Source organism: Crotalus tigris, unplaced genomic scaffold (genome assembly GCF_016545835.1).
Source record: "Crotalus tigris isolate CLP2741 ecotype Arizona unplaced genomic scaffold, ASM1654583v1 scf7180000017753.6788120, whole genome shotgun sequence".
In the NCBI taxonomy this organism is placed as follows: domain Eukaryota; kingdom Metazoa; phylum Chordata; class Lepidosauria; order Squamata; family Viperidae; genus Crotalus; species Crotalus tigris.
In genome coordinates, this window is record NW_024096615.1 from 5,465,740 (window position 1) to 5,487,152 (window position 21,413).

The following is a 21,413-nucleotide window of genomic DNA, read 5'->3' on the forward strand; positions in this document are numbered from 1 at the left end:
AATACACTCAACACTTTCAAAACAAAAAACAAAAAAAGCTATGCAAAAAATAACAACAGTGCTACATGGAAACCCAAATCAACACAAGGTAGACTTCAGTGTTAAAACCTCCCCTGTGAGGGACAATCCACAACATCACAGTGTCTTCTTAGTTTTATTTTGTTCATTTAGTGTACGGCATCTACACAGGTCCTGCAGCCCTGATATACAAGGCACTATGTGTACAAACGCAACCAAAGCATCAACAAATACACGTTTGTAAAGTATGTGGACAATACAATACCTGAGGTAAAATAGGACATTAGAATAAAACCATGATAAAAAATTGCCATTATATGGGTCATAATAAGACAGATGTTATAATTTGTATCCACTAGGGCACACCTATAAAGGCAATCCAGAATTTATGTCGCTAAGTGAGACATGTGTTAAGTGAATTTTGCCTCAGTTTATGACTTTCCTTGCCACAGTTGTTAAGTTAGTAACAGGTTAAGTGAATCCAGCTTCCTCATGGAGTTTGCTTGTCAGAAGGTTGTAAAAGTTGATCACCTGATCCCGGGACACTGCAACTGTCACAAGTGCATGTCAGTTGCCAAGCTTAAGAATTTTGATATATATATTGCAATTGCTCCTCAAAGCACGAAGCACGAAGCCGAAAACACCAGCCTGAAGATGACGAATGGGACTTCGTCGAAACGTCGCCAAGACACTTCCAATTTTATGCGGGAGAAAACCCGAACAACCAAAGACCTACATACAAACACCCGCGAAAACCTCAGAAATATATATGTATATATAAATATAGTCCCCCAATTTAATACCAATTAATCATTAACAAAATGGAATAATCTTAAAATCCTTAATGCTGATAAATCATTAATAAATTAAATCACAGTTTAATAGGTTCCCCCCCCCTTGCAAAACAGGCCTACAACAAATAAACTTCTACAGCTCTAGTTATCCAGCTGCTCAACTGTTTATAAAACAGTTCACAGGTAAACCCAACAATAAAACTAAACTTTAAATGCATCTGTTAATAATCTCTTATTGTATTTCCCAAGCAGAAAGTCCGCAGTGGCTTCTGATCTGCCGATAAACCGCTGCAGTCATTATTCCTGAACTGTCCAGGATCAAATCTCTGCCATTCATTCTTAATAATAAGACTTTTGCCTAAAACTATAACTGGGATCTTTGCAAGCAATTGCATCTCATTTCCCAAAGTCGTACATCTCCGTGGTGAATATCTCTGCGGTGCTTGTTGTTTAGAAGGTTTTTGTGCAAGCTAAACCACAATATCTCTAATTTATTTTTATTAAGAGGTCAGTGGTGGCGGCATCTCATGCTATTACACAGGGAATTGTTGACTTACGATGACTCTCACTCTCTTGTTAAGTGAGACCGTTGCTAAGCGATTTTTTTCCCCATTTTACAACTTTCCTTACTTTTTCTACAATTAATCAGGTTTAAGAGATTTATCACTTTTAACCCTGATTAATTTGAGCTTTTCTGCATGTTAGGCCCAGTAATTTGTTGTTATTGTTGTTTCCTGCCCTAGAATAATGTCTGAGTCCTGCCACTTTTCACAGTTCAATGTACTGCACACTTAATTTGTTGTGCTGTCAGTTATTTCGGCAACTACTTGAAGAATGTCCTTCTGCAAAAGCAGCCTTTACTGTAAATATTATTTTCACTTATTGTCAAATTGTATATTAAAAAAAACCCCAAGAAATCTAAGCATTTTCTTCTAAAGATCAGTGTGGCCCAGTCGTATCTTATCTGGTTATCTTATTATTTTTGTTTAACTCTCCAAATCTTGATCTGACAATGCTGAGCATCCCGTACATTTTATGAGCTATTCATATCGGAAAGGGGAACAAGAGTGAGATGTTCAGATTTTTTCCCTCTTTGCTGCCACCTGGTGTTTGCTTGGATTTTTGCAACCTGTATACTGTTAATGCAGCACTGTTAAGATTATGCAGCTTTATTTTTTTAGTTAGCCAAGGAAAAATACAAGCAGTTCGTGACTTATGACTGCAGGGGAGCCCGAAATTTCTTTTGCTAAGTGTGACAGTTATTGAGCTTGCAAACAGGCTGTTTGGCCATTGGCAGGAGTTGTTGACTTGCCTCATTTCTTGCACAAACTTTCCCGGTCCTCGTTCGTGGGAATTGTTTTGAGACTGTCACACGCTAACACCAACTCCCCGTTCTCCAGGTGCGTTATGAGCGTGCAGTTGCGCTGGCCAAAATTGCTTGCTTGCAAAAAAATAAAATAAAAAAATGCCTTTATTCAAAGGTTGTCACCGTCACAGCTCACAGAGGTTATTACAAGAGAAAAGGTTCCTTTTTCGTTTTGTTTTGTTTTGCAGACAGCCAATAAATGCACAGAGAGTGAACTGAAAACCATAGACAAGAGGGTTATAGCCATTGATGTTCTTTCCCCTTGACAAGAGCAAGAAGATTTTTTGGAATCGTGCACGGAGGTTTCCAGAAGTGGGTGGACACGATCAGGATAACCCTCTTTGCTGCTCGGTTAGAAGTGAGCGCTCCGATTGGCTGGTGGCATCCCCTGCTGGTTCTCAGCACAGGTAAAGTCCTTGGGTTAAGCCCAACATTTATGTTGCTAAGTGAAACATTTGTCCAGTGAGTTTTGCCCCATTTGACGACTTTTCTTGCCCCAGTGGCTCAGTGGATCACTGAAGCTGTTAAGTGAGTAAGACGGTCATTAAATGTATCTGGCTTCCCCGTGGACTTTGTTTGTCCTTAGACACGGGGTCTCAACTGGTGATTCTGGGCCAATCATTCTCTCTTATTCCACTTATCTCATCTTGCCTACTCTCTTCAATTGTTGGTGTCTTATGATTGATCACTTGTGGTTTGTATTTTATGGTTAATGATTGTAACTATGATTTATGATCTATGACCTATCAGTTGTTGTTTGTAGGTACACTGAGAGCTCATGCACCAGAGACAAATTCCTTGTGTGTCCAATCACACTTGGCCAATAAAGAATCCTATTCTACTCTACTCTACTCTACTCTACTCTACTCTACTCTACTCTACTCTACTCTACTCTATTCTACTCTACTCTACTCTACTCTTTCTCTTTCTTTCTCTTTTCCCTTCCCTTCCCTTCCCTTCCCTTCCCTTCCCTTCTCTTCTCTTCTCCTCTCCTCTCCTTTCCTCTCCTCTTCCCTTTCCTTCCCTTCCCTTCCCTTTCCTTCTTTCTTTTCCTTTCCTTTCCTTTCCTTTCCCTTCCTTTCCTTTCCTTCTTTCCTTTTTCCTCAATTGGAGAAGGGCTGTAATGTACCTAGAAGAGATGATAAAACATCTGCCTTTAATTAATGATACCATTTGTAGGCAGAATTAAACACAGCGATGAAAACAACACTGCATCTGGAAAGAGAATCTGTGGCAGCATCATCAATGGAAAGTTTTTGCTCTTTAGTGAGTTGCTACTCTGGGTGCAGCATACCTGCCTTGTATGTGCTCCGACTGACGTGACCCAAGAGCCTTCATGAAATTAATGAACACAGATTAATCATAGGGCCACGTACCACAACGTAGTGTTGAATCTATGGGCAGTGTAGGTTCCTACTGAGCAGTTGCTCAAGTTTTGCCATTTGGGTTTACAGCAGAAACATCGAAAGTGTAAATTCAGTTCTCCTATGTATCCACCTGCCACTGAATATGAGTTTTAAAAAAAAAAATGGATTTGTCCAAGACTGCACGGCTGCGAAGGGATGCAATTAAAGTTGTTTTAAAACCTGCACGATCTTCTCTCTGGAAATTTCTTTTCCCGCGCGAGGTCAGCTTTGAACAGGAAGCGACAAATCGGAACCGCAGAATGCCTTTTTCCAGAACTCTGCATGGTCCATTATCCTTTAATGTTCTTTTCATTGTCCTTTGATTTTGTTGCTTCAGGGCAAGAGACAAGACTTTTTATTTATTTATTTATTTATTTTTAAAAACCACCCTCTTGGGAGTTCTTCTGCTCTGCAGCACTTGAAGAGGAAAATAAAGCTGGAGGCTCACTTTATCCAGCTATCCAAAGCTGGAGGGAGATTCTGGAACTGAGGAAGAAGCAAGGAGCAAAAAGCAATGGAAGAAAGGAAGAGAGAGAGGAAGAGAGAAGACAGTTTGGGAAAGCCGAACACTAAGCTGAGCTGGAGAAAGCAAGTATGCTGGGAAAAGTTAGCAGCAAAAGGAAGGAAAACTTAGATTTTGGTAAGTCCAGTCCCTAAAGAACAGCATTCTTCAAAATGAAAAAGGCCTTCTGCAGTCACGACATAAGGCTAAGACTGAAAATCAGGCTTGTCAGATGCTATATTTTTTCTATCCTGCTCTATGGAGTAGAGAGTTGGTCTCTGACAGAAGGCCACCTGAAGAGACTAGAAGCATTTGAAAGGTGGATTTATAGGCGGCTGTTACGTAGAAGCTGGGTTGATAAGATCAGAAATGAGGAGGTGATAAGCCGCCTGGGAAAGCCGAGGGAAATCATCAAAACAATTAAAAAATGAAAATTAGAATATTTCAGACATGTGATGTGACACCCAGAAAAATACAGCATACTCCATTTCATCCTCCAGGTAAAGATCGAAGGCCAACGAGGTCCAGGCAGAAGAAGAACATTGTGGCTTCAAAATCTCAGGGACTGGTTTGGACAAAACTCAGCTGCACTTTTTCGTGCGGCTGCTGATAAAAACCGGATCGCCAACATGATCGCCGACGTCCGATAATGGATATGGCACAAGAAGAAGAAGAAGTCCCATAAAAGTCAAAGCACCAAATTTTTTTTAATTTATTTTTTAAAAATCTCTTCCAAACTGATCTATGAAATGGAACCACAGTTACATATTACCAGCAAATGCTGTACATATTCACATTTTAGGTGCCAAAATACACACCCCAAATTAGCTTCGTTTTATATGTGAGTAAATAGCATTTTTTTTTTCAGCACTGAGGAATGTGCAAAGCAATTCTCTGCCCTTGATATTTCCCTTTTTAAGTCCATTTAAGTAGTGCCCATGTGCAAGAATGGAAAAGTTTTAAATGTGGACATACACTATCTCATTCCTCAACACTCTGATTTATTTATTTTGTCAAACTTGCTATATTCTAGCTGCTAAGGTTTCCTGTTGGTTTATGATAATTGATTTAAATTTAAATACAAATTAAAATCTGCTATGAACTAATTAATCAACTCAAATGTTGATTAATTTACCAATCTTTTATTAATCTTGGCAGTTAATCTTACCCACTCCAACGTGTGGCACTGAACAGCTTTCATTATATTACGGACGTAAAGCCTTAGAGAAAGGGTGTCACTGTATTTTCTTCCAAAAAACCCCCCGTTTTTGATACGAGTTGCCTTCTGATGTAATTAATTCAACTCTTCAACCACAACCCGTGATCTCGTTGTCATATTATTTTAACCACAGTTAGCTTAGCAATGGTTTCTGGAAAGATCATATTTTTAAGTGCCTGGATTAACTCTGTGGTGTGAAGTCAGACGAAGACTTTAACAATGTTTAACAAATGGACAGGGAGAAGGTGGCTTTTTTTTTTTTTTTTTAAGATAGTTCCCCAGTTTCGAAGTGCTTGCACTTAAAGCGGTATATAAGTCTCATAAATAAATAAATAAATAAGTGCAATTTCATACAAGGAGGTACCCGGCTCAATAGCAGTATCCCAGCTAGAGGGATCCAAGTGAGACGGATCTCGGAGTCCTAGTGGACAACCATTTAAACAGGAGCCAGCCATGTGCTGCAGCTGCCAAAAAAGCCAACTCAGTGCTGGGCTGTATTAACAGAGGGATAGAATCAAGATCACGTGAAGTGTTAATACCACTTTATATGGTAAGGCCACACTTGGAATCCTGCATCCAGTTTTGGTCACCATGATGTAAAAAAGATGTTGAGACTCTAGAAAGAGAACAGAGAAGAGCAACAAAGACGATTAGGGGACTAGAGGCTAACATATAAGGAACAGTTGCTGGAATTCGGTATGTCTAGTTTAACGAAGAGAAGGACAAGGGGGGACATGATAGCAGTGTTCCAATATCTCAGGGGCTGCCCCAAAGAAGAGGGAGTCAAGCTATTCTCCAAAGCTCCTGAAGGCAGGACAAGAAGCAATGGGTGGAAACTAACCAAAGAGAGAAGCAACCTAGAACTAAGGAAAAACTTCCTGACATTAACCAGTGGAACAACCTGCCTCCAGAAGCGGTGGAGGCTTTCTTCTTTTTAAGAAGAAACTGGACAGCCATTTGTCCGAAATGGTATAAGGTTTCCTGCCTGAGCAGGGGGTTGGACCAGATGACCTCCAAGGTCCCTTCCAACATTATCATTATTATTATTAATTGGACAATCTCTTAAATATGAGCCAGCCGTGTGCTGCAGCTGCCAAAAAAGCCAATGCAATCCTGGGCTCCCTCAACAGAGGGGTAGTATCAAGCTCATGAGAAGTGATAGTATCCCTCCGTACTGCACTATTGAAGCCACGCTTGGAATAGTTTTGATCCAGTTCTGGTTGCCATGACACAAAATAGATGTTGAGACTCTAGAAAGGATGCAGAGAAGAGCAACAAAGTTGATTAGGGGACTGGAAGCTAAACTATATGATGTTGTGGGAACTAGATAAGTCTACTCTAACAAAGAGAAAGACTGTCTTTATTTATTTAGTAGGCTGCCATGAGGTTTCTGAATCTCTTTGAATCATTGTCTGATGTACCTGGAAAAAAATATTTCTCAGATAGACATTACAGGGTAAAACTGGTTGGTGGGGCACGCCCCGTTCATCTATATACTACTAAAACTCCCATTCTTGTGACCTCTAACTGGGAGAAATGGTGCACCATTTTTGAACCAAGGTACCTCAAATGGGCTAACTTACAAAATGTGTTCAAAATCTGCGGCTCACAATTCCAGAGGGAATGACAGTTGAAAAGTTTTGTCTCTTCCAATGCTACTGTCTGACAGAAACCGTTTTTCTGCAGAGATTGTTTTAATCCCCTCTGTTCTGTTCTCCTCCAATTCAATCGCAGGGCTTTTGTCTTTAGTCAGTTTGAGCTTTTTTTTGTCACATACATTAATCATCTGAGTTGAATCTTCCTCGCCATCAGCTATTTGCTTTAATATCTGCCCTGAAGATCAGCCGAACATCCACAATCATTTTGTACTTGTAATATTGACCAGTTACAAATTAATAAAGGCGTAAAGGATGGCCGGTAGATAGAAATCCATCTTTTACCCAAGGTTATCTCCTACATAAGAGGGTCTCGTTGTAAGTAATAATACACTTATGTTGAGAGACACAGGAACTTGGGTGTCTGAAACTGGTTATCCGTTGTAGTGGAGTAACTAGAGCTAGGCTGCAAAACTCCAGATGGCCACTAAGTGGCAGGGAAAGAATTCTTTGCTGCCAGCTAGTGGTCTCCTGTATTTTTGCAAGTGATGTCTGATAGTTCTATATATAGTGAATTATGGATGAACGTCTAAACTGTATCAGGAAAAACAAGCAAAAACTCTCTGTCTCTCTCTCTCTCTCTCTGTCTCTCTCTCTCTCTCTCTCTCTCTCTCTCTCTCTCTCTCTCTCTCTCTCTCTCTCTGTCTATCTATCTATCTATCTATCTATCTATCTATCTATCTATCTATCTATCTATCTATCTACGGCGAGTTGTGCTAGACCCAAGGAGAGAGTAGAAGGAATGTTCGCTGCCTTGAGTTATTTATAAAGACAATAAAGATGGGATATAAATAAATAAGGACATTTCCTTGCCATTGTGATGTGCTGAGATAAGAGTTTTGCTACTGATCCCTCTCTTCATATTACACAATCACAATCCCCACAGTTCTCCAGGAAGAGGGAATGAGTACGTACCTTTTATGCTGATATTCTATTTGTTATAGTAGCTTAAGTCTAGAACTGCAGCTAGCTTGATATTATATACACACACACATGCATATGCATACAGTATGCATATATCTCTATCTCTATCTATCTATCTATCTATCTATCTATCTCTATCTATCTATCTATCTATCTATCTATCTATCTATCTATCTATCTATCTATCTATCTATACAACACACACACACACAAACACATATATATAAGCCCTAGTGAGTCTTTTGGAGAAAAAAAAATTAATATAAGACCTAGTCTTATTTTCAGGGAAACACAATATATATATGTGTGTATTTTATGTATGTGTGTGTATGTGTATCTATATATATGTATGTGTGTGTATGCATAGACACATACATACATGCATACTGGCTTCAGCAGAATTACTTAAAGCAGAGGTGAACAGCCCAAAGCCCAGATGTGTCGTCAATCATTTATTTCTCTTGCGATTTGAAAGAAACCCCGACCTCTCCTTGCTTTGTGGCGAGGCGACTGCATTAAATTCTCTATATGGTCTAATGGACCTATTTTACTGTTTTAAATGCCTGCTGGCCAAGAGCACACACATCGTGTCAAGGTGCACACCAGTTCTGATTCCCCAAAGCAATAAATAAGTAAACAGGATAAAAAGTATTCTCCAACCGAGGGCAGATTGCTCCTTCTGATTTAAACTGGCGCAACTGAGTTTTTGAGGCGCCGTTCGGACGGATGTGACTTGTCCAACAGTCCGGGATTGCCACCTAGGCCTCCTCCTCGCCCAGCCCTTTCTGGGTGCCATACTTGTGTTTGTGATGAGATGGAAATTACTTCCCACGGCTGTAAGGATAGTCTTTTCCATCACTTGCCCGCTTCTCTCCCGCCTCTGTAACCTGAGAATAGAATCATCCAGTTAGGCTCTGACAGCCTTTGATAGATGACAGGCAATCGTATTAGAGCATTTGACAGCCTGCAGTTTGTCAGATTTCATATCCCCCGCTTGCCAGAGCGAAAGGCTTCAGAAGCCTCGGTTGAAAGGTGGTGGGTTTTAGTTCAGAGGTAAAAAAACGAAAGTCCTCTGCAGACCCCAGGACGAGTGGACATTTTACCAGTCCAAGGCCTGAGTGCTTGGAAACAGTTCAGCTCTAACATGAATCCCTGTTCTTGATGAATAATTCAGATGACCAGAATATGGGATTAGAGAGAAGCTGGAGAAAATAAATACCACTGGATTTATCTGAGGGACCGTCTCTTGGTGGGTGGTATTCTATTCTATTCTATTCCGTTCCATTCCATTCTATTCTATTCTATTCTATTCTATTCTATTCTATTCTATTCTATTCTATTCCAACTTCTATTCTATTCTATTCTATTCTATTCGATTCGATTCTATTCTATTCCAACTTCTATTCCAACTTCTATTCCAACTTCTATTCTATTCTATTCTATTCTATTCTATTCTATTCTATTCTATTCTATTCTATTCTATTCTATTCTATTCTATTCTATTCTATTCCAACTTCTATTCTATTCTATTCTATTCTATTCTATTCTATTCTATTCTATTCTATTCTATTCTATTCTATTGAAGAGACTGCATAATCAGTCCTAAGATGCATCAACAGAGAGATAGTATTAAGATCATGTGAAGTGTTATTACCTCTTTACACTGCTTTGTGTAAGACCGCTTGAAATATTGCATTCAGTTTTGGTCACCACGGTCCAAAAAAGATGGTGATGCTCTAGAAAGAGTGCAAAGAAGCGCAACAAAGATGATTAGCATGCTGGAGGCTGAATCATATGATGAGTGGTTAAGAGAAATGAGTAGGTCTACTCTAATGAAAGAAGGACAAGGGGTGACATGATAGAAGACTTCCAATACTTGAGAAGCTGTCACAGAGAAGATGTTTCTCCAAAACATCTGAGAGCAGGACAAAAAATAATGGGTAGGAGATCATTAAAAAGCAATCCAACTAGAACTAAGGAGAAATTTCTTGGAAGTTAGAACAATTAACCAGTGGAACTGCTTGCCTCCAGAGGTTGTGGGTCCTCCATCACTGAAGGTTATTAAGAAGAGATTGGACAGCCATTTGTCTGTAATGGTTTAGGATCTCCTGCTTGAAACAGGGGTTGGACTAGGACAGTGGTGGCGAACCTATGGCACGGGTGCCAGAGGGGGCACTCAGAGCCCTCTCTGTGGGCACGTGCACCATCGCCCCAGTCCTAGGCCTTCAGCTGGGTTTTATAAAATCTTTTTGCTTTAGGCCTCTGCCGCTGTGTGCAAAAAAAAAAGGTTCAATCAATCAGTCAATTTCAACTTCTCTTGGGAAAAAAAAGATCTTGCAAAGTTGGAATTGATGGATTGAACTTTTTAGTCCCACCCAGTCTGCCGTTACCACTGCAGCCACGCCCAGCCAGTGGGCCATGCCCCCCCAATGGGCCACACCCAGCCAATGGGCCACACCCACCCGGCACTCGATGATGCATAAGTGGGTTTTGGGTTGCAGTTTGGGCACTCGGTCTCTAAAAGGTTCGCCATCACTGGACTACTCTGTTATTCCGTATTCTGAAAGAGGAATTCCTGTAGCTAGCTGTCACTGTGAAAGGACAACATGCTGGCAAATTTCCCAGAAACAGAGTGGGAAATACAATCTAATAGACTGGCACCAGGAACAGGATGCCAAAGATCAGGACCCAGTCCTGAAACACCAAATATTTTTTTAAACTCTCCGCTCCCCTGCATCTAAAAGGGAAACAAAAGAAATTACTAGAAGCCTTCATCTGCAAACAAATAAGCAAACATATTCTCAGTGGCCAGCTCAGCTTCCTTTCCTTCAGCTATTATGCATGCAAAAAGAGTTGCAAGGATCTTCAAAGGCTCTCTATGGCTTTGTAAACTGGAATTAGCAGAGGTGGGAAGGAAGGAAGAAAGGAAGGAAGGAAGGAAGGAAGGAAGGAAGGAAGGAAGGAAGGGAGGGAGGGAGGGAGGGAGGGAGGGAGGGAGGATTTGAATATTATACAAGGATCTGCAAGTTGTGCTCAAATGGAAGTAATTTTGCATTAAAAAAATCATGAAGCGTAAATTGCAGATTAGGTGATGTGCAGAGGAGCTGAAAGCTATCTTTCCCTTTTAAGAACCAGAGAATGAAATGCTGTATCATTTCAAACCCAAGGAAACAGAAGTCAAAATTCTGCCAGCGGACAAACAGATTGCTCACAAACTCTGCAGAGTTTTGGGGGCGTAGCAAGTAGAAAATTCAGAGTTTCGAACGTGGAGTGCGATAGAGATTGCTTTAGCCCCTGAACCCAGATGATGGCTTGAGAACCCAAATGTCTAGAATTGGTTCTGGAGCTGTTTGAAGAACCTGGTTTAGAGATGCCTGCAATGTGATTCTACCACCTAGAACAGGGGTAGGCAACCTCAGCTCTTTTATGACTCGTGGACCAACTCCCAGAATTCTGGGAGTTGAAGTCCACACGTCATAAAAGAGCCGAGGTTACCTACCCCTGACCTAGAATATTAGCGCTGGAAAGAACGCATGGGAGATGTGACCAATGAGCTCAACCTAGGTGGCACTAGTATGGATTGCTTTCACGATAGCTTGTGGAATATGTTGCGTTGCTTTTGCATCATGCTGCAAAACACAATAATTTGGGGTAACGCAAGAGAATAAGCCAAGCTCAGGCAAACCACATCAAAACTCAGTAGAGAACTTAACTTAGTACTTAGTTACTTCGTACTAGAACTAATAATAATAATAATAATAGAGCTGGAAGGGATCTTAGTGGTCTTCTAGTCCAGCCCCCTGATGAGATGTAGCAAAGCAAAGAAGATGATGAGAGGGTTGAAGGCTGAAACATACAAAGAATGGTTTCAGGACCTGGGGATGTCTAGGATAGTGAAAAGGACCAGGGGTGACATGATAGCAGTGTTCCAATATTAAAGGGGCTGTCACAAAGAAGAAGGGGGTCAACCTATTCTCCAAAGAACAAGACAGGACAAGAAACAACGAATGGAAACTAACCAAGGAGAGAAGCAACTTGGAACTAAGGAGAAATTTCCTAGCAGTGAGGACAATTAATCAGAAGAATGGCTTGCCTCCAGAGATTGTGGGTGCTCCCTGGCTGAATTCTCTGGATAGACCTCATTTTTTGGCCAAATCCTGAAAGAATGAGTGTAATTGATATAGTGTTTATTTGCCTGTAATGCTAATAATAGCAACCCTAGTGACATTCTTTAACATTCTGAGAACACTTTACAACGGTTTGAAACAGAGGTCAGATGTTTTTATCCTTCAACTCAACAGAATAACAGGGTTGGGAGACATCTTGGAGGTCTTCTAGTCCAACCCCCTGCTCAGGCAGGAAACCCTATCCCAGGGGTCTTCAAAGTTGGCCCTTTCATGACTTGTGGACTTCAACTCCCAGAATTTCTCAGCCAGCCTAACTGGCTGAGGAATTCTGGGAATTGAAGTCCACAAGTCATAAAACGGCCAACTTTGAAGACCCCTGCCCTAGACCATTTCAGACAAATGGTTGTCCAGTCTCTTCCTAAAAACCTCCAATGATGGAGCATCCACAACTTCTGAAGGCAAGATGTTTCACTGATTGATTGTTCTCACTGTCGGGAATTTTCTCCTTAGTTCCAGGTTGGTGCTGTCCTTGATTAGTTTCCATCCATTAACAGAATAACAGAGTTGGAATGGACCTTAGAGGTCTTGTAGTCCAACCCCTTATTCAGGCAAGAAACCCTATACCATTTCAGGCAAATGGTTGTCCAATCTCTTCCTAAAAACCTTCAGTGTTGGATCACCCACAACTACTGTTCCACTGTTTAATTGTTCTCACTGTCAGAAAATTTCTTCTTGGTTCTAAGTTGCTTCTCTCCTTGATGAGTTTCCATCCATTGCATTTTGTCCTGCCTTCAGATGCTTTGGGGAATAGGCTGATCCTCCTCTTCTTTGTGGCAGCCCCTTCCATATTGGAAGACTGTGTACGCTTCTCAGTGAAGGAGGAAGTGTCCTGTTCTTGTTAGGGATCCTGGAGCCTGTTAGATTTCATTCAATAATAATAATATGACAATGGAAGCCTCTTCTTCTTCTTCTTCTTCTTCTTCTTCTTCTTCTTCTTCTTCTTCTTCTTCTTCTTCTTCTTCTTCTTCTTCTTCTTCTTCTTCTTCTTCTTCTTCTTCTTCTTCTTCTTCTTCTTCTTCTTCTTCTTCTTCTTTCTTCTCCTTCTCCTTCTTCATCCTTCTATTACACCTTCATGGGTGCATATTGCCATGGGGTGGAGGGGTGGGGAAATGAAATGAGAATTATTTAAATTTGATTTGAAACAATAAAAACCCCTTTAAATACCTGATTAACACTCCCAACTTCTGCACACAATTGGAAATTGCCAGCACTCTCCAGAAGAACAAGCTAGCTTCCCTAATCTCTGCTTAATTGTCTTAGTTATTTCGGTGGACGCTGGATCTGTCTGTTTTGCTGCCTGTTGTTTTGTTGTTTAAAAGGCTGATGGACCACATGTGGTTCATTGACAAGAGGCTCTGAGAGCTGACAAGGCTTCATTGCTCACGTCCCCTTTAATTACCTCCCTGAGAATTCAACCAATTCCAGAAGGAAATGTTGATTCTAGGGAACAGTCAAATTTACACCTGGCTGGAGAACAGAGGAGGTTCCACCACGAAAATTCTCCTAATGATTTTTGTATTTAGGGCAGAATATATATATATATATACTGCTCACAAAAATAAAGGGAACACAAACGTATAGGATCTTATACGTTTGTGTTCCCTTTATTTTTTTGAGCAGTATATATATTTCCCCCATATTTGGATGCTGCCTCATCTGGATAACTTTAGGCAGTTGGTAACAAAATGAAAGCACAAAACAGCAACATCAATCCATCCTGAGCAACTACAATAGCACCCTTAATAGTTTATCCGGCAATGGAAAAACAATGGTTTTATTGCTGGAAGAAATGAAAACAAATAGGAAAATAATGAATTAAGATTGGAATGGAATGGAATGGAGAATAGAATAGAATAGAATAGAATAGAATAATAATAATAATAACAACAACAACAACAACAATAACAATAACAATAACAATAATAATAGTAATAATGTTGGAAGGGACCTTGGAGGTCATCAAGTCCAACCCCTTGCTCGGACAAATGGTTGTCCAGTCTCTTCTTAAAAACTTCAAGTGCTGGAGCATTCACTGCTTCTGGAGGCAGGTTGTTCCACTGGTTAATTGTTCTAACTATCAGGAAGTTTCTCCTTAGTTCTAGGTTGCTTCTCTCCTTGATGAGTCTCCATCCATTGCTTCTTGTCCTGCCTTCAGGGGCTTTGGAGAATAGCTTGACTCCCTCTTCTTTGGGGCAACCCCTGAGATACTGAAAGACTGCTATCATGTCCCCCCTCGTCCTTCTCTTCATTAAACTAGACATACCCAATTCCATTAACTGTTCCTTATATGCTTTAGCCTCCAGTCCCCTGATCATCTTTGTAGAATGGAATGGAATGCAGAACAATACAGAACAGAACAGAAATACGGAATGGAAAAATGTGAGCAAGCGCTTCCCCCAGACAGGGTTTGTGAAGGAAAACTTGGTACTCGTGTCAATATTACAGACACCTTCACACCCTCGACCTCTGCTCAGCTTTGTCTATATGTGAAAAGATCCTTGCAAGACTATATGAGACGTCAGAATGCCAGGAGGAGCGTCAAATATTTGAACTGTTTCAGAAACCCCTGATTCAATTTGACACTTCAAATCTGATCAGAGCCAATTTGGGCCTTCGATTCCAAGGGCTGATTTGATTCCAGTTTGATCAGTTCTCCAAATCAAATCAACCCTTCACGTGGCCCTAGAGCTGCTCTTTCATAAGCTATCCCTCTTATTAAACACCTGAGGTGTAAACAGAGTACGATATAGTCATGTTAAAATTATTTTTTATGTCAGAATAAGCTCTATTTTGAGCTTTCCCCTATTTTATAGACTAGCTGTCTGGGTAATTCTGAAATTCTACACACAACCTGCCCAGGTTGACAACCCCTAGTCTGGTCTTATTTAACTAGGTTACACTGCCTGGCCTGCAAAAATCTGAAAGATCACCAGATAGCAGAACAGAGGTGCAAAATATCTCTCTTTGTTTCCATCTCTGTAGCTCAGATATGCTATTCTTAATTTAATCCATGTCTTGACATTATTCTGGTTTTACTTCCACGCAAAGGACAGGTATATCAAAATAACAGTAGGATTAAAGTTGACATAGCTGTTAGGCCAAGAACAAGGGGAATTTGGCACATGGTTGCTATTTTAGTTGACAGTCAAGTATTCTTAGTTACATGCATTTCCATAACAAAAAAAAAATGGACACATTCATCCATACATCTACAAATGAATGGGGCTTTGTTGTTGTTAATTGTGAAGTCGTGTCCGACCCATTGCGACCCCATGGACAACGTTCCTCCAGGTCTTCCTGTCCTCTACCATCTTCTGGAGTCCATTTAAGTTCATGCCTACTGCTTCTGTGACTCCATCCAGCCATCTCATTCTCTGTCGTCCCCTTCTTCTCTTGCCCTCATCTTTCCCAGCATTAGGCTCTTCTCCAGTGAGTCCTTCCTTCTCATTAGGTGGCCAAAGTATTTGAGTTTCAACTTCAGGATCTGGCCTTCTAAAGAGCAGTCGGGGTTGATCTCCTCTAGGACTGACCGGTTTGAATGCCTTGCAGTCCAGGGGACTCTCAGGAGTCTTCTCCAGCACCAGAGTTCAAAGGGCTCCATTCTTTGGCTCTCAGCCTTTCTTATAGTCCAACTTTCCCTATGAACAATTCATAAATCCAAAAACTGATATGGTGCAGTTTTGAGAACTTGGTTCATAAATATGTCTTTCCTTAGTTCATAGGTCACTTTGTTGTGACATTAGCTGTTGTTTGCCACACTTTTGGCTTAGTGGTCTTCCAATATTTGAGGGACTGACCCAATAGAAGAGGGGGTCTTCCTATTCTCCAAAGCAGCTGAGGGTAGGACAAGAAGCCATGAGTGGAAGCTTATCAAAAAGAGAAGCAACCTAGAACCAAGGAGAAAGTTCCTGACAGTGAAGACAATCAACCAGAGGAACAGCTTGCCTCTGGAAGTTGTGGGTGCTCCATCACTGGACGTTTTCAAGAAGAGACTGGACAGTCACTTGTCTCGAATGGTATAGGCCAGGGGAAGGCAACCTTGGCTCTTTTATGACTCGTAGACTTCAACTCCCAGAATTCCTGAGCCAGCATGGCTCAGCTTGGAAACCTCTCCTTTTCCCCTCAGCACAGCTGGCTCAGGAATTCTGGGAGTTGAAGTCCACGAGTCATAAAAGAGCCAAGGTTGCCTACCCGTGGTATAGGCTCAATCAAGAGGTCTATGACAATCTGCCATGGCCAACTCTCCACAGTCAACTTTCCACAGCCAACTTGCTGCGGTCAACTCGCCACAGGATCACTAGCCATGGCCAACTTGCTGTGGGACAAGAGTTACACCAATATCAAGCAAATGGTGGAATAGAATCCTTAAAGAAAGGATGCAAAAGGGGGGACCGAATGAGACGTGAATGATGAAAATTAAAATAATTTTGCATTTGTTTTAAATAATTACATCGAATTGTTCAATTGTTCCGTGGCGCATTGCCATGGCGAGTTGGCTGCAGCGAGTTGTCCTATTCCACAATCAAGGGGGAAAATCAAGCTCCCATCCCATCTCATTAACAACAGAGAAGACAGAATAGAACTCAGAATGACGTCGGAAAGGACCTTAGGGGTCTTCTAATACAACCCCCTGCTCAAGCCGGAGACCCTAGACCATTTCCGTGGAATGGTTGTCCAACCTCTTCTTAAAAACCTCCAACGTTGGAGCACCCACAACTTCTGGAGGCAAGCTGTCCCACTGGCTAACTGTTCTAACCGTCAGGATATTTCTCCTTAGTTCTAGGTTGGTTCTCTCCTACCTAACTGTAGCAATAGCAGTTAAGGTGGCTGGATCCCTCAATTTCAACACCAATGAAGGCATCACTGAGAAATCTAAAAGCCAGGGGAAGGACCAATTGCCTTGAAGAAAATCTGTGTATTTCCTGTATGTGTTCTCTAAGACTTTATGCAGACTTAAAAAAAAAATGATTGCCCGTTTACATTTAATAAGAACGCACAAGATTTAATTTCCCCATAGTTATTACGGTATCATTTTTATGCTCTTCCTGGCAGGAGGTGAGTAATGCCAAAAAGGTGGACATTCACTATATCCATGCTTTAATAATCTCAAGGTGCTTGAACTTTAACACCTAGATCCTTATCAGAAAACCTTATGTGTTGTTATAAATAGAGTTCAAAGAATTGTGACTTGCCTTTTCCAAAAGAATATCTGCCATTGATTGCCCGGGTCATGTGACACGAACCAATCGCCCTTCCTCTATTGTCTTAACATTGAATAAAATAACTAATTGTTTCTGTAAGTGCAAAGGCAGCATTTTTTAATCGCTTTCTTGATTATAAAGAGATGAAACAGAGACTGCGGCTACCTCTACACTTTGTCGGTATCTCTAAAAGGAGCTTTCTGGATTTCTTTGGGCTTACACCATATCGACTGACATCTATTGATCTTAAATAAAAAAAAAATGTATTATGTTGAAAGTGTTTTCCCAAACAGTATAAAATTAATTGCTCCTGCACCATAGAAAACAAGAAACAGCACCACGGTCATTAACATTTCCTGGCAACAAAACGGAAAGGGTGTGTTTCAGGAACAGATCTCCAGATGTGGGGAAAGCTTCAAAGCGATGCCAATATTCATATGAGCCTGTTCATCACTGATAATCCTGGATTCTGCCAATTTCTGACTGTTACAATGGAGTGAACAATGTTAATAGCCTGGGCAATCCATGTTGGAGATTGCCAACACAGTCCTCTTGTTGTTTTTAGCTCTCAAAAAGACTTAACAGGAGCTTTCCACCAGATCACAGATGACATCTGGAAGTGGTGTGCTTTCCTAAGACAATTAGAGGACTCAAAGCTAACACGTATAGAAATAGAAATAGCTTTTAGACTTATATAGTGCTTCACAGTATTTTATAGCCCTTTCTGAGCGGTTTACAGAGACAACCTATTTGCCCCCAACAATCTGGATCCTCATTTTACTGACCTCAGAGGGATGGAAGGCTGAGTCAAGGCTGGAGCTGGTTAGGATCGAACTGTTTGCAGTGGGGAGCATTAGCCTGCAATTCTGCATTCTAACCACTGCGCCACCACGGCTCATATAAAGAACGGTTGCAGGAATTGGGTATGTCTCATTTAATGAAAAGGAGGACAAGGGGTGACATGATAGCAGTCTTCCAATATCTAAGTGACTGCCAGAAAGAAGAGGGGATCAACCTATTCTCCAAAGTACCTGAAGGCAGGACAAGAAGCAAAAGGATAGAAACTAATCAAGGAGAGAAGCAATCTATAATTAAGGAGAAATTTCCCAACAGAACAATTAATCACTGGGACGGCTTGCCTTCAGAAGTCGTGGATGCTCCATCACTGGAGGTTTTTGAGAAGAGACTGGATAGCCAACTGTCTGGAAGGTATAGGGTTTTCTGCCTGAGCAGGGGGTTGGACTAGAAGACCTCCAAGGTCCCTTCCAGCTCTATTCTGATTGGGTCGCCTGCATCTGCTGGGTTGCAGCCTGGAGAGCTGACAGTGTGCTTTTGAAAGCAGAAAGTTGGATTAAAAGACCTCTAAGATGTCTTCCAACTCTGTTATGTGGAGGAGGAGGAGGAGGAGGGGGAGGGGGAGGGGGAGGAGGAGGAGGAGGAGGAGGGAAGGGTCTTCTGCCTGAGCAGGGAGTTGGACTAGAAGACCTCCAAGATCTCTTCCCACTCTGTTATTCTGCTATCCATCACTGGAGGCATTTAACTAGTAGGTAGCAGCCATCTGTCATAGAACTTGTTGTAACAAATAGCATTGCAGGTTCTGTCAAGATTGGACTAGAGCAGGGGTAGGCAACCTTGCTGGGCTCAGGAATTCTGGGAGTTGAAGTCCACGAGTCATAAAAGAGCCAAGGTTGCCTACCCCTAGACTAGAGGATCTATTGTATCTCCAAACTCGTGTCCTCAAGATTGTCTTAAGATCATACAGCATATGACATCATGTTACACAGAGAGAAGGATAATTAAGGGGATGAAATGTGTCCTGTGTTTTGTGTGCCTGGTTAGACTTGAAGTACATTGATCTGTCTGTGGGCCTCACTTAAGACAGGTCACTATTTGCACCAGTCAGGATGCAAACACATCCTGAATGGTATCTGTTCTGTCCCCATGAGGTTGTCAACCTCCCCTTCCCAACCCAATGTCAAGGTTCAGACTGATGAACCCAATCAAGTAAATACCTTTTAGACCAGTGGTTCTCAACCTTTTTAATGCCGTGACCCCAACCGGTTGTAAGTCGAGGACTAAACCGATCGTAAGTCGAGGACTACCCAACTGGTCGTAAGTTGAGGACTTTCCCTGCCCGGGAGCGCCGTGCATGCATGGTGCCGCCTCCTGCGCCGGTTGAGGTGTAGCTGGCAAGTGGCAGAGACGGAGCAGGCCGACCACCAGCTGGGCCACCAGCTGGCCCAGCCCAAGGGAGGTAAGGCACCTGCTGGAAAAGGGGAAAAAATGGCAGACAGCCTTGCATGGCGACCCCCGTGAAATGGTCGATCGACCACAAATGGGGTCGCAACCCATAGGTTGAGAACCGCTGTTTTAGACATTCTGATCTCTTAATGTAAAACTTTATTGAGTACATCCATTCGGCACGAACGAAAGCAAAACCAGCTTGGGCCAGATCCCACCCAAACCCTTATAGTAAAAGCATAGAATTCTTCCTCCTCCCTCTTGGTCAAGTCAGATTGCCCAATCAAGCAGGAAAATATTGCTATGAGAGAGTTTTTAACTAAACCTGCGCTAAAATAATCTTACAGGCTTCCAGCACAATCTCAAAATATGTAAAGATTTGTCCGGTTTTGTTACTTGAAGTCAGGAGATTGGGAGTGACTATGAATGGAGGCCATAGAAACCACAGAGGGATCAGCAACGAGAGTCAAATGTTTCGTTCCAGTGTAGTTTTCTGCCAATTCAAAGATGAGTGGAGATCAATTCCATCCAGCGTTGTATGTGTCAATCCACTGAGGTTGACCAAACCAGGAAACAGATTCCACAGCTATACTGTTCTTTATTGACACAGGCTACTGTAAGAGAGGCTTACAAGCCTGACTATATTTTTCCTTCCCTCCCATTTATAAATCAGGAAGTCAGGGAGGATCCAGTCTCTTCCTAATGCTTTCCCTCTTTCCTGGGCTTAAAGCATATTTTTGTATATGTTGTTGGAATTGTCTTTGAATGGTTTCTCCAAAGTCACCTCAACGGTTGCCCAGAGCAGGGGTCCTCAACCTTGGCAACTTTAAAACCTGACCTCCACAAGTCTTAAAGATTATAAATCTACTATAGTCATACTTAATAAGCACAGTTAATAATAAATAATAAACCCTTTATTATCAAAGTATAACATGTATACAGTGAAATTGGCTTTCCATAAATTTCAATAACACCAGTTCCAGCTTCTCTCTTTTTTGCACTTATACACAACCTGACCAGTATTCCAGTATCTCAGGGGCTGCCCCAAAGAAGAGGGAGTCGAGCTATTCTCCAAAGCACCTGAAGGCAGGAGAAGAAGCAACGGATGGAAACTCATCAAGGAGAGAAGCAACCAGGAACTAAGGAGAAACTTCCTAACAGTGAGGACAATTAACCAGTGGAATAGAAGTTGCCTTCAGAAGTTGTGGGTGCTCCATCCCTGGAAGTTTTTAAGAAGAGACTGGACAGCCACTTGTCTGAAATGGTGTAGTCCAACCTTATACGATCCTGGACAAATGACTCTCCAATCTCTTCTTAAAAACCTCCAACATCTGAAGGCAAGCTGTTCCACTGACTCAGGTTTTTTATGACTTCAGGTTTTATTCTCTGCTTTTGCACAGGGCCCCACTTTAGTTTAATGGCATGTCGGAGGATGGCCCAAATTTACAGCTAAAGGTTTACTGTTGCAGAGGGCTGGAATGAATAACAATAAATTAATTTTAAAGGGCCCGAAAAGTGCTCCCTGAAGTATAGGGTGCCTTTGCTCTCCAGGCCAATAATTTATAAATGTGTGTCCTTTCTAATCCTGAGCTAACGTCTTGAAAGCTGCTAGTTAAAAACCAGTCACATGACATAAATTATTTTTATTAATATTTCAGCCGAGCGATAACTGCAAACCCATAGTCATTAACTTGAGATGGGTTTCATTTATGACCAAAAGACTTAGGCAGCTTGTAACCAAAGCCATTACGTTGCAGTGTGTGATATGATAGACAACCTTGTTGAACTGCAAGCTCCCTTAGTTAGCAAAGAGCACAGAAAGAATATAAACTATGCTGACCGTACAATCTATTTTTTTTTAACCTTATTTATGCAGGTACCAAATATTGCCAGCCAGTTA